Below are 12,258 nucleotides of genomic sequence, written 5' to 3' on the forward strand. Positions count from 1 at the left end.
TCCCCGGTGTATGCGCGTGTTTGCTCTACAGCCGAGTCGATGATCATCACAGCAGGCTGGCAGAAGGAAAAGGAACGGCAGGATGCCATACCAAACAAACGTCAAACGATGAACGTGACGCAATCGAGGCCGAAATAGCATCCCATCCCTGGGCAGCGTGGTTTCCTTGGATGGCCTCAAACACGCTACACGTCTTGCGTTTCAACACGCAGACACTGGCATTTGACAATTTGGCATTTGGCGGAGAGGCGCATCGTGCTCTCTAGTCCACCATTTTAGAAGGGCAGCTGGTGGGGACGGCTGCTCCAACAAGCGGCCATCAGGAATGCCTGCGTCTAGCTGTGGATGTGAGAGACTCCGCGGTTTAGCGGAGTGGATGCCTATAACAACATTTTTGTAGGATATTTAATCTTGATCCCTAATTCCTTTCTGGGGTTCCTAGATAACAGCTCGATAATTAATTTGACGTGTGGTACCTTACGAACAAATTATGTTATTTTATGGTAATTTCATGAAACAAATTATTGTTTATTTTGCTTCCAGAAACATCCTGCGTGATCTCATAAATTTTGTTATGTGAGAGTGAATGAAGATTCCATTCCAGAGTTCCATTAATCCATTCTCGTGCTCGTGATTGTGCTTGGAAAACCAACAAACCACCCCGTTTTGGTCATAAAACATCAACCACAGTCCACGCAAAAGGCTGGGATGAATCGATTCCATTCTTCTCTCCATGGAGTACAGACCCATGAAACGTTCGCGTTGATCATTCGCGATCGCAAGGTTCGTCGGATTTCGTCGCCAGGAAGAGAAGGAATAGAAGGAAAAGCGGCTCCAACCCATTCATTCCGCACCTCGCTATGAGGCAAATCTTCCCAGCGAAATGGTTCTTCTCCATCTGGAAATCGTATCCGCGAGCGAGACATAGAGCGAGCAAGACCAAGGGGGTTTAGCGGGTGGCCTAGAGGGAGGACTAGACGAGGCGAACTCGACAAACTCGCTCTCGCCAGCGCAACCACGGCAGTACAACGATCGTCCGTTTGGGGTGCAGGAAATTCACGCACACCAGTGCCACCAGCTTCCACCGTACCAGTGTTTATGCGTGTGGTGGAAACTGTGGGAGGGGAAGGAAATTGTCCTCCATCTCCCTTTCGCCCGCAAAGCCCGTTCTACCAACGATGGAAAACCCCTATCCAAAAAGGGATGATCGATGATTGTGATCGATTGACTTCGTTCCTCCGTTTTCCGGTTCAATCGGTGGCCAAGCAACCCCACTCTTAGCAGAAGGGGGGGTTCGCTGGTTGCTGGTACACATTTTCCTATGACGCACCGCTAGGCACCACGACCACAAACAGCGGAGCGGAACACGATCCCCACCGCTCGGATGTCGATGCTGCTGACGTTGGCTGGGGAACAGCCTGGGGGATGATGGTGCGCGTGCGAGAGAGGCACCACGCGAGCGATAGGATGCTGATCTCACTCGACTTCTGGCGCTTTGCGAGTTCGCAAGACATCGAGGATCTTTGAGGTGGCGGCTGCTGCCTACGACACGCGCACTGGATGGCCTTGGGGAGGGAGACTATTTATCGGTCGCACGTGCAATTGTGTGCGTGGCTAAAGGCCCCTGCAGGGCGCTGTTGTGGGTGCGAGAGCGAACATGCCAGCTTCTGAGACACGTTGCGCATTAGGTTCCTTTTGCTGAACGACAACGATGAGCAGCGGCGAGGCGCATCGGTTCTGCCTTTATGCGCCCGTGGCCTTGGCGCTGGCTACTGAGATGAGATGATCCGTACGATGACAGCACATTTTGCGTTTCCGCTGCCGCTTGCTGGATCCTGATGAGATCTAGTAGCCTGTGCAGCGTTAGTTGGCGCTGGTCTAATGTCAGTGAGTTGCTACGCCACTCCGAGAGAGCTGGGATGATCCTCTCGAACGATCGTGGAGGAGTTTGGGTTGGGGATGTCGAGAAAAACTCATGAAATCCATTGCACAGCGCCGGGGAGTGGGTGGAATGGTGGATATCGCGTGGAGGATTATTTTACCGAGAGAGAGAGAGAGAGAGAGACAGAGTGGCCGCCATGCGTGACGATCTCCGTCCTAGAGAAGCGCGAGAGCGCAGCTTTCAGCGAGAGTCGCGCGTTGGCAAGGCCCTGTCTCCGGTAGTAGTAGCAGGAACTAGGAATGGAATGAGAACGCAGCCGAGAGAGAAACTCTGGGAGTACGATGCGGAACGATGGATCAACCCCACAGCGGTGGACATGGCATATTCTGTCCTCTCCGGTGCTGCTGCTGCTGCTGCTGCTGCTGGAGCATCCGGAGTGGCCTACGTGCGTGCGGCCTGACACGGATACTGAACGAACACACACATACTGGGACATGTTGCACTTCTCGGGCACGGACCTCGAGCGTTAGATATCTCCAACCCCCCCGGGGAGGAGTTTTCTATGCGATGAAGGGGGTGAAGTCTCTCAGTTTCCCCCCTTTCAACATACTCATACAGTTACAGCAAGCCGTCCCCCCCGGGTTGCAGGCTGTGCATCCACGTCCGTTCCGTGGCCACTCGTGGCACACACCCAGACACACAAGCGCGCGCATACGAATGAATGTCGCCAAGTCGCCAGGCCCGTGAAACCCGTAAAAGGCCGCGCCCCAAAGGCATTTCACAGAGCTGCTCCGGAACAGGGGAATACTAACGAGCCAGGGGCGCTTGATGATCCTGCACAGACCGGTAGCTCGACGACGTTGCACATTAAAATGCAATCCCGGCGGTGAACAGGGAATAGGAATGTGAGAAACGCCAATTGAAGCATCCATTAGCTCGTCCGCGTTCAGGTAGCGATAGGCGAGCGTCTACAAGGAGCGTGTCTGAGTGTCATTCAACTCGGCAGACTTCGCTAGAACCGCTTAATTAAGGATAATTAGGACGGACCCTGAGGCATCTGGAGCGTGGCAGCGAACGGTTGGTTAATTGAATTCATATTTTCCTCCAGGAATCCAGGATCCTGATTTGGGTGAAACGAAACAAAGGACACAATGGGACGGCCACGATCGTTCTTCTGTCTACGAACTGATCGATTAGCGAAGGAAGAATGGCATGACGGGGGGGCTGATTGGGAAGGGTGCGAGTTGATTCCTTATTCCGCAACGTCACCATCACCACAAATCGTTGGGTGGAGTTCGTTTCGTCGTCCGCTAGTGTGTGCCACGCATACTAGCGAAGCAGGAGTAGGCTGCGCGTTCTAGCGGAACGGGGACCGCCGTTGCCATCGCCACCACAGCCGCCGCCACCGCCGCCGTGATTTTGCCGTGTTGTCCACCGCACAAAAGGAATCTCGGTGAAGCTCGCGCCCGCGAGAAAGAGAGAGAGCACGTACAAAGTGTGAGAGAGAGAGAGTGAGGGGGGGGACAACCCCGCGAGTGGGGAAGCGAGCAGCGATCGGGGCGATCGTCATCGGGTTCCCGAAGTCGCGCGTTCTCCAACTCTCGGAAGCTTCAAGGAATGCGCACACCACTCTAAGTAGGCGAGACGTACAGTGAGAGTGAGCGAGAAGGGCAACACGAAATAGGATGTATCGCAATGTGGGTGCGTTCAACCCTTCCTCACTCACTTCCACCTCATCTAATCGACAAAAAGGAGCTGCTGGCCACCCCACCCCCTTTAGTAGCCTTCCTTCAAGTGTGTGTGGTGGAATGTACGAGTGTGCGTCGCCATCCCCTTGAACGATCGCGCAAACCCCTCCACCACCTCCCCCGCCATCCACAGGCACCATCGGGAGCCGAGGATCGCCGAAGCGGCCCGAAGTGGTCGATTCCTCGAACGCGGATCCCGTCGCGAGAGAGCGAGAGCGAGCGACACAGTCCGTAAGCGCGTGCCAGAGTGAGAGAGAGAGAGGACCGGTGGCGAGAAGTCGAGAAGCTAAAATTACGCGCCGCGGTCGAAGTCGAAGTTCGGTCTTGGAAGCACGCGGTCACGTTCGTCCGTCCGTCCGTCCGTGTGCGCGCCCGCTGCAAACAACCCGCGGAAACGGTGAAAAAACGAGAGCGAACGGAGGAGTGGAAGAAGCAGAGTGTGGAGTGTGTGCCACATGCCCGGTTTTTCCTAGAGTGTAGATCACATCACCATTGGCGCAGTGTTGTCGGCGCCTTGGGAGCAACAGTAGAAGCAAATCCTCCCGCAGCACTTCACTTAAAACGTGTCCGAGTGTGCGTTGTGCCAGCCACCCCTCCCCGGAGCCAGGAGCAAACATTCTGAGTCAGCAGCGGCGGCCGGGCAAAGTGTCGTTCGCAGGCGCACAGCGATTATCGTCGGCAGAAGTGTTCCTGCATTCCTTGCCACCACACGCCTAGAGTGTGCCCGTGACCAGGAGGAGCAGAAAGATACAGTGTGTCTGTAGAGGAGGAAGGAGCGGCGAGATAGGAGTGTGTGCGATAAGGAGCAACCAAGGAAACAATCAGCGGAATTGTTGAAGAAAAAAGAATCCCAGCACCGTTTCTTGCATGTGTGCGGTTTTGTGTTGATACGTGCCCTCTGTGTATGATGTGTAAAAGCCGTGGTCACACTTTTTAAAAGGAAGTTTAAAGTGACCGGAAGTGTGTGGCTCTGTGTGTGCGAACGTTGGTCGCGACCGCGCCCTTCTACCACCAACAGCAGCAGCAGCAGCAGCAGCTATCCGCGTTGATCGCGCTAGTTACCACCGTATGTGTTAGTGTTTGTGGTGCGACGAATCCTGCCAGTGCCTGCTTTATCCCTCTTATCAGCATTTACCACGCGCAACTTGTGGTGTGTTTGTGCGTGACCGAGTGTTTGTGTCCGGCAGAAGAAAAAAAAATCATTCCAGCAGTGGTGCGAGAGCGCGCAGCGGTATGTGATTTGCCCCGTTGGTAACCAACCCCCCTCTCGTGGGGTCCTGTGTCAAATTCTGTTCACACGCCCTCAAGAAGAGAGATTCGTGAGTGGAGCGCGTGGTGATATGTGGCGGCCGCTAAAGTGACCAGCGACGACGAGTGAGAGAAGAAAAGAGTTGATTTTGAAAATTGGCGCGAGCACCGCAGACCCACGCTGCTGTCGCTGTGACGCGATAACGCACGCTTCAACGCCGATAACGCGCGTCCGTGGTCAAGTATCCGTCGATATCCCTGTTGTGTGTCTCGCTCTGTGGAATGCTCTTTGTGTCGCGGTGTGAGCCAGTTTTGAGAGATCGAAAACAAGCCCTCAGTAGCCACAGGCGGTCACAGTTTTGAAGGAAGGATCCGGCTGACGAAATTCAACGCAACGCAACTTCAACAAACAGCAGTGGCAGCCGGCTCTTCGGAATATTTAGGTACGTGGCAGTTAGATTTTCCAACGCACACACTCGCACCGCGTCTGTGTGCGTATGTGTGTTCGCGCACTTATTAGTATACACCCAGTCAGCGCAACTCGGAACGCGGAACGCGGACTGCGGTTGCCGGGGATCGGTTTTGGGATGTGCGCCCTTTGTGTCTCTCTGAGGAAGGAAGGATTCGATAGAACGGTTTGTCTATTTTTGGAGTGTTTCCATCATCCCCTCACACGCATACATGCAAGAAAAACGTGGCCATCTTTTTGCCGCACCACGACGAGGGTTGCTGTGGTTGATCCTTTTTATTTGCAGTTTTCCGAATTTACGTCGCCATATTTGTTGGGTGACCGTGCACGCGCGAACACGGTTCGTTATCCAGTTTCACTCCGCACACTGTGCTCTGTGGCAAAGGCCGCCGTTTTTGTTCAAAGTTTTCCTGCGAAACTTTCTTTTCCCGCGCCATTGCGGTAGCTACGCCGCCATGAAGAATGGAATTGAAGGAACCCCGCGCCGTGGATAGGAAATCGTGCACCCAGCGTGCCACAAACAGAGGTCGCTAACCTCTTCCCCGTACCCACCCTCCTTCTCGCGCGGCACGAGAGTAGCGTTTTGGTTGGCCAGAAGAGGAAAAGAAGTGAACAGGGAGAAGGAAAAAGGTGGGGTTTCCGCATGCAGTCCTGTGAAAAAATCAAACGACGTAAGCAAAATACGCATTAACAAGTTTCTCGGGCTCGTTTGCTGATTCCGTTTTGTGTGGTTATATGTTGGCAGTGAGTGAGGCAATTACGCGAAGAATAGACTAATTAACTTTAGTTTTAGCTAAAACATACCAACACAGTATGCCCAGGATACTGGAACAGTTTTTCCAAAGGATACGGACGGATGGCCTGTAATTTGAGCCCTACCGTGCAACAGAGGAGACGACTCCGGGAACAACGAAGTTAATTTCCTGCCACGAAGAGGACGAAAAGCCCTGAATATACCGGATCCGAAGGATAACTATCGAATGACGAAACGTGAACACACGTGAAAAGTCCAATAGGTGGTCTGTCAGAGAGCGCGCCTGTCCGGTGGAAGCCTTTCAAGGACTCGCCTTGCACACTACGGACGTGGACACAAATCCCTTTTTTCTTCTTTTCTGCCGGCGTGCTGTGGCCACCGATGCCTGTAGTCCTACCATCATCACCATCATCATGGTCGTGGAAAAGGATATATCCAATTAGGAGACGGTCGCTGGCTTCGCTTTCGAGCTGCTAGTTGTTGGGCTTTGGCTTGGGCTGCCTCTGCAGGAAGTGTTATCCTCCGGCTCCTCCGCGGGGGCCACGTGAAACCACCTGGGCTGCCTCCACATCGTCCATCCAGATATCCTCATCGATTTGTGTGCCACCGAGAGGATCCTTGCTGAGAGAAGGAGAGTGAGAGGCCCCACAAAGGCAGCTAGCTTGGTCACATGGTGTCTGGAATAGTTGGTGGCAGCGACTACTGGTTGGGCTTCCCAAAGGGACACACCTGAACGTGTGTTGTGCCTTGTTGTAACGGCTGTAATTCTATCCTCTTTCAAGGACTTTTAGCGTCGGTGTTGTTCCGTTGATTGGAGGCTAGTCAGGAGGACGGCTAGAGTTTTCTGTCGGTCTATTTTTATACCGTTTGGAAATTATCATGCCCAGGTCTTCAGTGTAGGCGAAGTAATTGAATCATGAGAAACTCCTCTAATTTTTTGTTACTTCAAGTCATCAATCTACGTCTTGCGATCTGTTTATGATCGAGACTACCTGCTGTAGCTTTATAATTAGTAGAGAAGATTCCATTCCAAGCAATGACACAACATCTTACTCCTCCTCCTCCAGGTAGAAACAAAAGAATCAAGATTCCTTCATTTACATCAAACCGATAAGAAGACCTGCGTTGGAGGAGGATGTTGTGTGGTACTAGGTGGATCCCCCGAAAGCCCCCCCACTCGGCAAGCAAAAGCCATCCCATATCTGTGAGAACGTTTGAATGCTGCTGCATATGGCTGGGAATCACTGCAGTTGTTGTGGCGCACGAATGAAACACGTTTTGGAATCCTCTGCACTGAATGGTTACGAGGAAGGTGGGGGGAAGAAGGGAGTGTTGTATATCTTTATGCTGCGCTCCCACAGAAGATCCATTCGGTCGTCCTCCCTGCCTTCCACGAGAGGCACACGGACAGACGGACGCACGCTCAGGAGTGAGGTTGCGGTTTTCTGTTTTGGACGAACCAGCGACGAGGAGCTGGCGCGGCTCTGTTACGGGATCTTTCTCGATGCTCGAAGTCAACCAGAGGGCGAGAGAGAGAGAGAGAGTCAAGAGAGGTGGGGGGATCATCATGAATATCAAAGCAATAGGGTGCGGTGGTGGTGGTGGTGGTGGTGCTGAGTAGAAAATGGAATGGTTTCGAGTTTTGTCCGCACAATTTCCCAGACTGTTTGTGTATGTGTGTTTGTGGTGTGGGGATGCTGCATGATTGATGCCCTTTCTCTCTCACGGTTGGCCATGTTGCCCTCCTTTTAAAGTGGGGAGAAGGGGGGCCGTCAGGTTTTTTTTTCATGTTTTCCCGATAGAGAATAATAAGGATTCGTCTGGGTCGCCGAGAGCTCAGCGCCAATCGAGTAGTCTTCGAGAGCAGGTCTTGTCCTGACTGATCAAAAACCGATGTAGGCATTTCGTTTTCATGGCCTGCTAGTGATTGCTTGGTTGAAACTGTTAGTAAACACACTCCGGATCATTCGTTTACGAGCGATGGTTACCGAGTTCGGTCTTGCTTGGCTTGCTGTGCTGCCTACGAGTAGAAGTGAACGCAATAGACAGTAACAGTAGTATGTAGTAGTAATAGAGCTGGTGGTTTAATGGATATAATTGTGTGTGACATTTGCATTTGTGTAGAGCGGCAGCAGCAGGAGGGCGCCCGCATCGCGCATCGATGTACTTGGCCACTTTCAGAGAGGGAGCAAGAGACAGGAAGGAAGAAGAAGAAACACAGGGATGGAAGAACCTTGGGCCCCTCCGCTCACCGCGGTCGTAGGCGACTGGCTGGCATGAATGGGCTGTGGCTTCTCTCCCGCACCGCCTTCCCAACAACGGAAGTCACTAGCAAACGCCGACTGCGCGGAGTCAATTAATATTATGTTCCGGTGGGTGGACTCGCGACTCCGGCCGCGCACATGCGCACATTTAACGCGACAGCCACACGGAGAGATGGGCAGAAAATCATGAAAAAAATATCCTACCACCAACAGCAGAGCACACAAACACTCGGACGAACGACGTCCATTTTCCGGAAATGGGACGGCCAAACGCTTTCATCAAATGAGAAAGGGGTTACAATGGAGGGGTAGAGGGGTGTATGTGACTGTAAGAGAGAGGGAAGAGAGAGAGGGGTGGTTGCACAGTTTTTCCTTCACTTCCTGTCGCTTTTCTCTTTTTCCGTTTTCTGCGCTCGCTCCTCAACACAACCCCCCGGCCGGGGATATCGCTTGCTCGCTCACTCGCACACTGTGCTCACCAATTGTGAGGCAACTACATCCCCCCAACTCTCGCCGCCCACCCAATCCACCTCATCCTCACCCCCTGTACTATCTATCGCTCGCTGGACCTTTACTGGAGAGCACCGCGAAGAGGACAGCATCATTAAGTTGTGTGCGCGCCCCCTCTGTCGAAGGCACAAGAGAGCGAGAGACCGCGGGGACTGCATAAGGAGGAGTGCGAGAGAGAGAGAGAGAGAGCGTTTGCTCGTCCGTTTGCTCTCACTCCTCACCCCTTTTTTCTCGCAACCAACCACCATCATCCCCGCTTGTGTGTCCCGTCCACGGGGATTTGGTTCGCGTTGTTGGATTGGTTTTTGATGTGTGGTGGAGGTTGCTGGTTGGGTTGGGAAAACCCAGGCAAGCGGAAAATACAAAATGGCGCCCCTGTTGCATCCAGGGCTCTTCGATATTTGGTGTCCCTTCGTCTCATGGACAGCGTTTAATTCGTATAATCAATGTTGGCTCTAAGGAAGAGACTCTCCAAACTCACAATGGCACAGTGATGATCCTGATTTTATTTGACTGGAAAAGCTTCTTCACCAACGATTTGCCACCGGGGTAGACTCCATGAAGTGATTGTGTTCCATCAACCTCTAGTTGAGAGTTGATCTCGTTAAAAAAAATGAAGAAGAAGTGACGAGTTGAAGAAGATCGACGAACGGTGCCGTGGGAGAGCCTTTTTTCTATCCAACACAAAGCCCCTGCACCCGTCTATTGTGCTTGCACCGTTGTGAGGCTGGAACAATCTCGTATTTCCATCGCCATCGCAACGCCATCGCCGTTGAGATCCGTTTGGTTACTTGGATATCTGCCACGCCGCGGTTTTGGGATGTGGTTCCCAAGTAACGACAAAGCTGCTGTTGCTGCTGCTGCTGCTGCTACTGCATCCTGGTTTGTACAAAGTAGGAAATTAATTGCTTCCAGTAATCGGTTAGAATGAAGTGTGCGTGCCTCCTCGTTCTCCTGCCATTACCTAATCGATACCTGAGTTCTAGGAGAAAACCGAAGCAGTGGCTATATTATGTAACTAAATACTGGGTTCTGTACATTATATACGGATGAATGAGTTTAATTTTCCCGACAAGAAACAGAGCGAGCCCTATAATGAACCGATATTCTATACAAGGAGCTGTACTAGGAATTGGTCCTCGAAGAAGTGTCTGGATTTTACCACACTGGCCGCACTGGAATGTCACTGAAGTGTCGTCGTCGAAGTGTTACTCAATCATTTTTTTCCAATGGGTTTTCCCGGATTTCGCATCAAGTCCGGAGATCCTCGGCACTCGGAGCTAAATACAAAGGGTTATATCCAACGTACGCGAGTTGTGCTCTTCTTCCGTCGGCCGAATCATCTTCGTTCTGATGATGCCGCAAATCGGCGTAATTTTTTTTTGAGATAAAAGCGCGTTAGCGTCATCATCCCACCTACTCTCCTGGGCGCACATTCACTAGCATACAAAACACCCACATCCACGGTACAGCTAAGCGATTGCGAGGTGAGTCCTACACCTACTACCTAGTACTAGGCTACTACTACCACTAACCAAGCGTGGTTTCTCTCCAGCAGAGGAAGGGAGAGGGTCCCTGTAGCAGCAAACACAAGTGGTGTGGAGCTACAACTCCTACAACTCCTACTACTCCCAGACCTGGCACCATCAACTCTCCCTACATTGGCCTGGCTACTGCTGCCCACCCCTTTTGGTTGGAGTTTGTTGTGTTGCGGAGTGGTGGTGGAGAGCACAGCGTGTTGCTGGTGTTGTGTCGCGACTGTGGAGTGTGGTTATTGCGGTTTACGAAGGTGTACGCGGTGGGTGCCTGTGTTGGTTTGGCTCCCCAAGTTAATGCCAGCGAAGAGAGCGACCGACCAACCAACAACGCCGCCATCGCTCTCGTGATGTTCCGGGAGGAGGCCAACCTAAAACGCCATCCCGCTCACTTCAAACCCCCTATGCACCGTTTAGGGCACCCTTGTCTATGATATGGTATGCTATGGTGTGCAACCCCCCCTGATGGTGGATTGTATTCGTTCGTTCGTTCGTTCGTTCGTTCGTAGCATCATTGAGATGCGCCAAGTGTTGTGGAGTTTCTGGCGTAGGCAACTTGATTGAACCTAGAGCTCTCAAACGGGATACTCCTCTCCATTCTTCTTCCGGGAGTCCTCTGTAGCAGTGGATCTTCTGTAGATCTTGATCAGTTCGTAAAACGATGTCCTCGGACCCGGATCACGGCCACAATATAGAGATTTACATTTTCGGACAGCTATTTCCGACCACCACAAAACCACAAGACGCGCGAGGAAGCCAATAAGCGAGAGAGGAGCTCTCTGATGGCGTGCGTGCGTTTGTTGGCGCCTGCCCTTTATGGTAAAGTGCCTCGGACGGAACTCGGCATTAGAATATGCATATGAGAAGAAGGAGGGGGAGGATTGGGTGGGAGTTTACCCACCCACCCACTAAAGCCTCGAACTCGTAGATCGCTGATGGGTTAGCTAGTAGGTTGGCCAACAACACTTAATCCCCGTCCGCCGTCATCGTCTCGTCGTTAGCACAGCATTCGAAGCATTCCTCTAGAGAGCGCCTGGTGACAGCGCCTGTCCGTGTCCGTGTCCGTGTGTCCGTGTGTATGTGGGAGTAGAAGTGGTGGTTGCGTGTTGCAGCACTAAACGTGGCAAGAAGCACAGCAGAAGGAGGAGGTAATGGTGTGAGGTTGGTGCCCACTCATATCCGTTCTGCCGCTGCCGCGAGGTCTCACACCGGCAAGGTTATTACGCCGTCTCTATAGCGACCAGTGGAAGGATCAAATCCGATCCAGCTGATTCTAGATGAGACAGAGAGGGAGAATTAATGAGGAAGAAGCAACTGCCACCTCCAGACCGTACCAATTAACTTCCTCAAAATGATTCTTCAGTTAATTGACTTGTTGTGACTTACCATCGAAGTCCTCTGTTGTGGAGGATGATTCTCTACAAACTAGAGTGGCTCGATCATCGCGACGATCCACATTATTCGCATTTTCTGTATCGCGTGCACATCATGCAGAGATCGGGGCTCCGTTGTAAGAGCGATCAAACTACTACTGTTGATGCTACCGCACTGCTGGTAGTGTGGTAAGGGTTGTTTTGGATTTTCACGTTTCGTTTCTCTCGCTCTCTCGCTGTCAAGAGGGAGCACAAAAGGGGGGAGCAACGGAGCATCAACGTCACGCAAGCCACGCTTCTGAATGCTGCCGCTTGTTATTATGACATCGCAGTTTCTCGCGAGAGAGTGAGCAAGAAAGAGAGAGGGAGCAAATGTACGAAAGATCATCGTTGTTGGAGCGATCGTGTGTTTGCGAACGATTAAAAAGCCGCTGGCGGACAATCGTTGCTGGTGGTGGTGTTGGTTGATGCAGTA

At 52.2% G+C, this 12,258-nt stretch overlaps 1 protein-coding gene across 2 annotated transcripts in view; it reads left to right on the plus strand.

Moving 5' to 3' along the window:
• Positions 1-3,963: 3,963 nt before the first annotated feature.
• The window catches only part of LOC126579911 (protein tramtrack, beta isoform), a 21,383-nt gene continuing 13,088 nt past the window's right edge, over positions 3,964-12,258 (plus strand). For both annotated transcript variants that reach the window (XM_050243649.1, XM_050243640.1), the window contains exon 1: positions 3,964-5,321. The gene's annotated coding sequence lies outside the window, so the exon portion shown is untranslated. The remainder of the gene's footprint in view (positions 5,322-12,258) is intronic.

The sequence above is a fragment of the Anopheles aquasalis genome, chromosome 2, assembly GCF_943734665.1.
Source record: "Anopheles aquasalis chromosome 2, idAnoAquaMG_Q_19, whole genome shotgun sequence".
NCBI classification, from domain to species: domain Eukaryota; kingdom Metazoa; phylum Arthropoda; class Insecta; order Diptera; family Culicidae; genus Anopheles; species Anopheles aquasalis.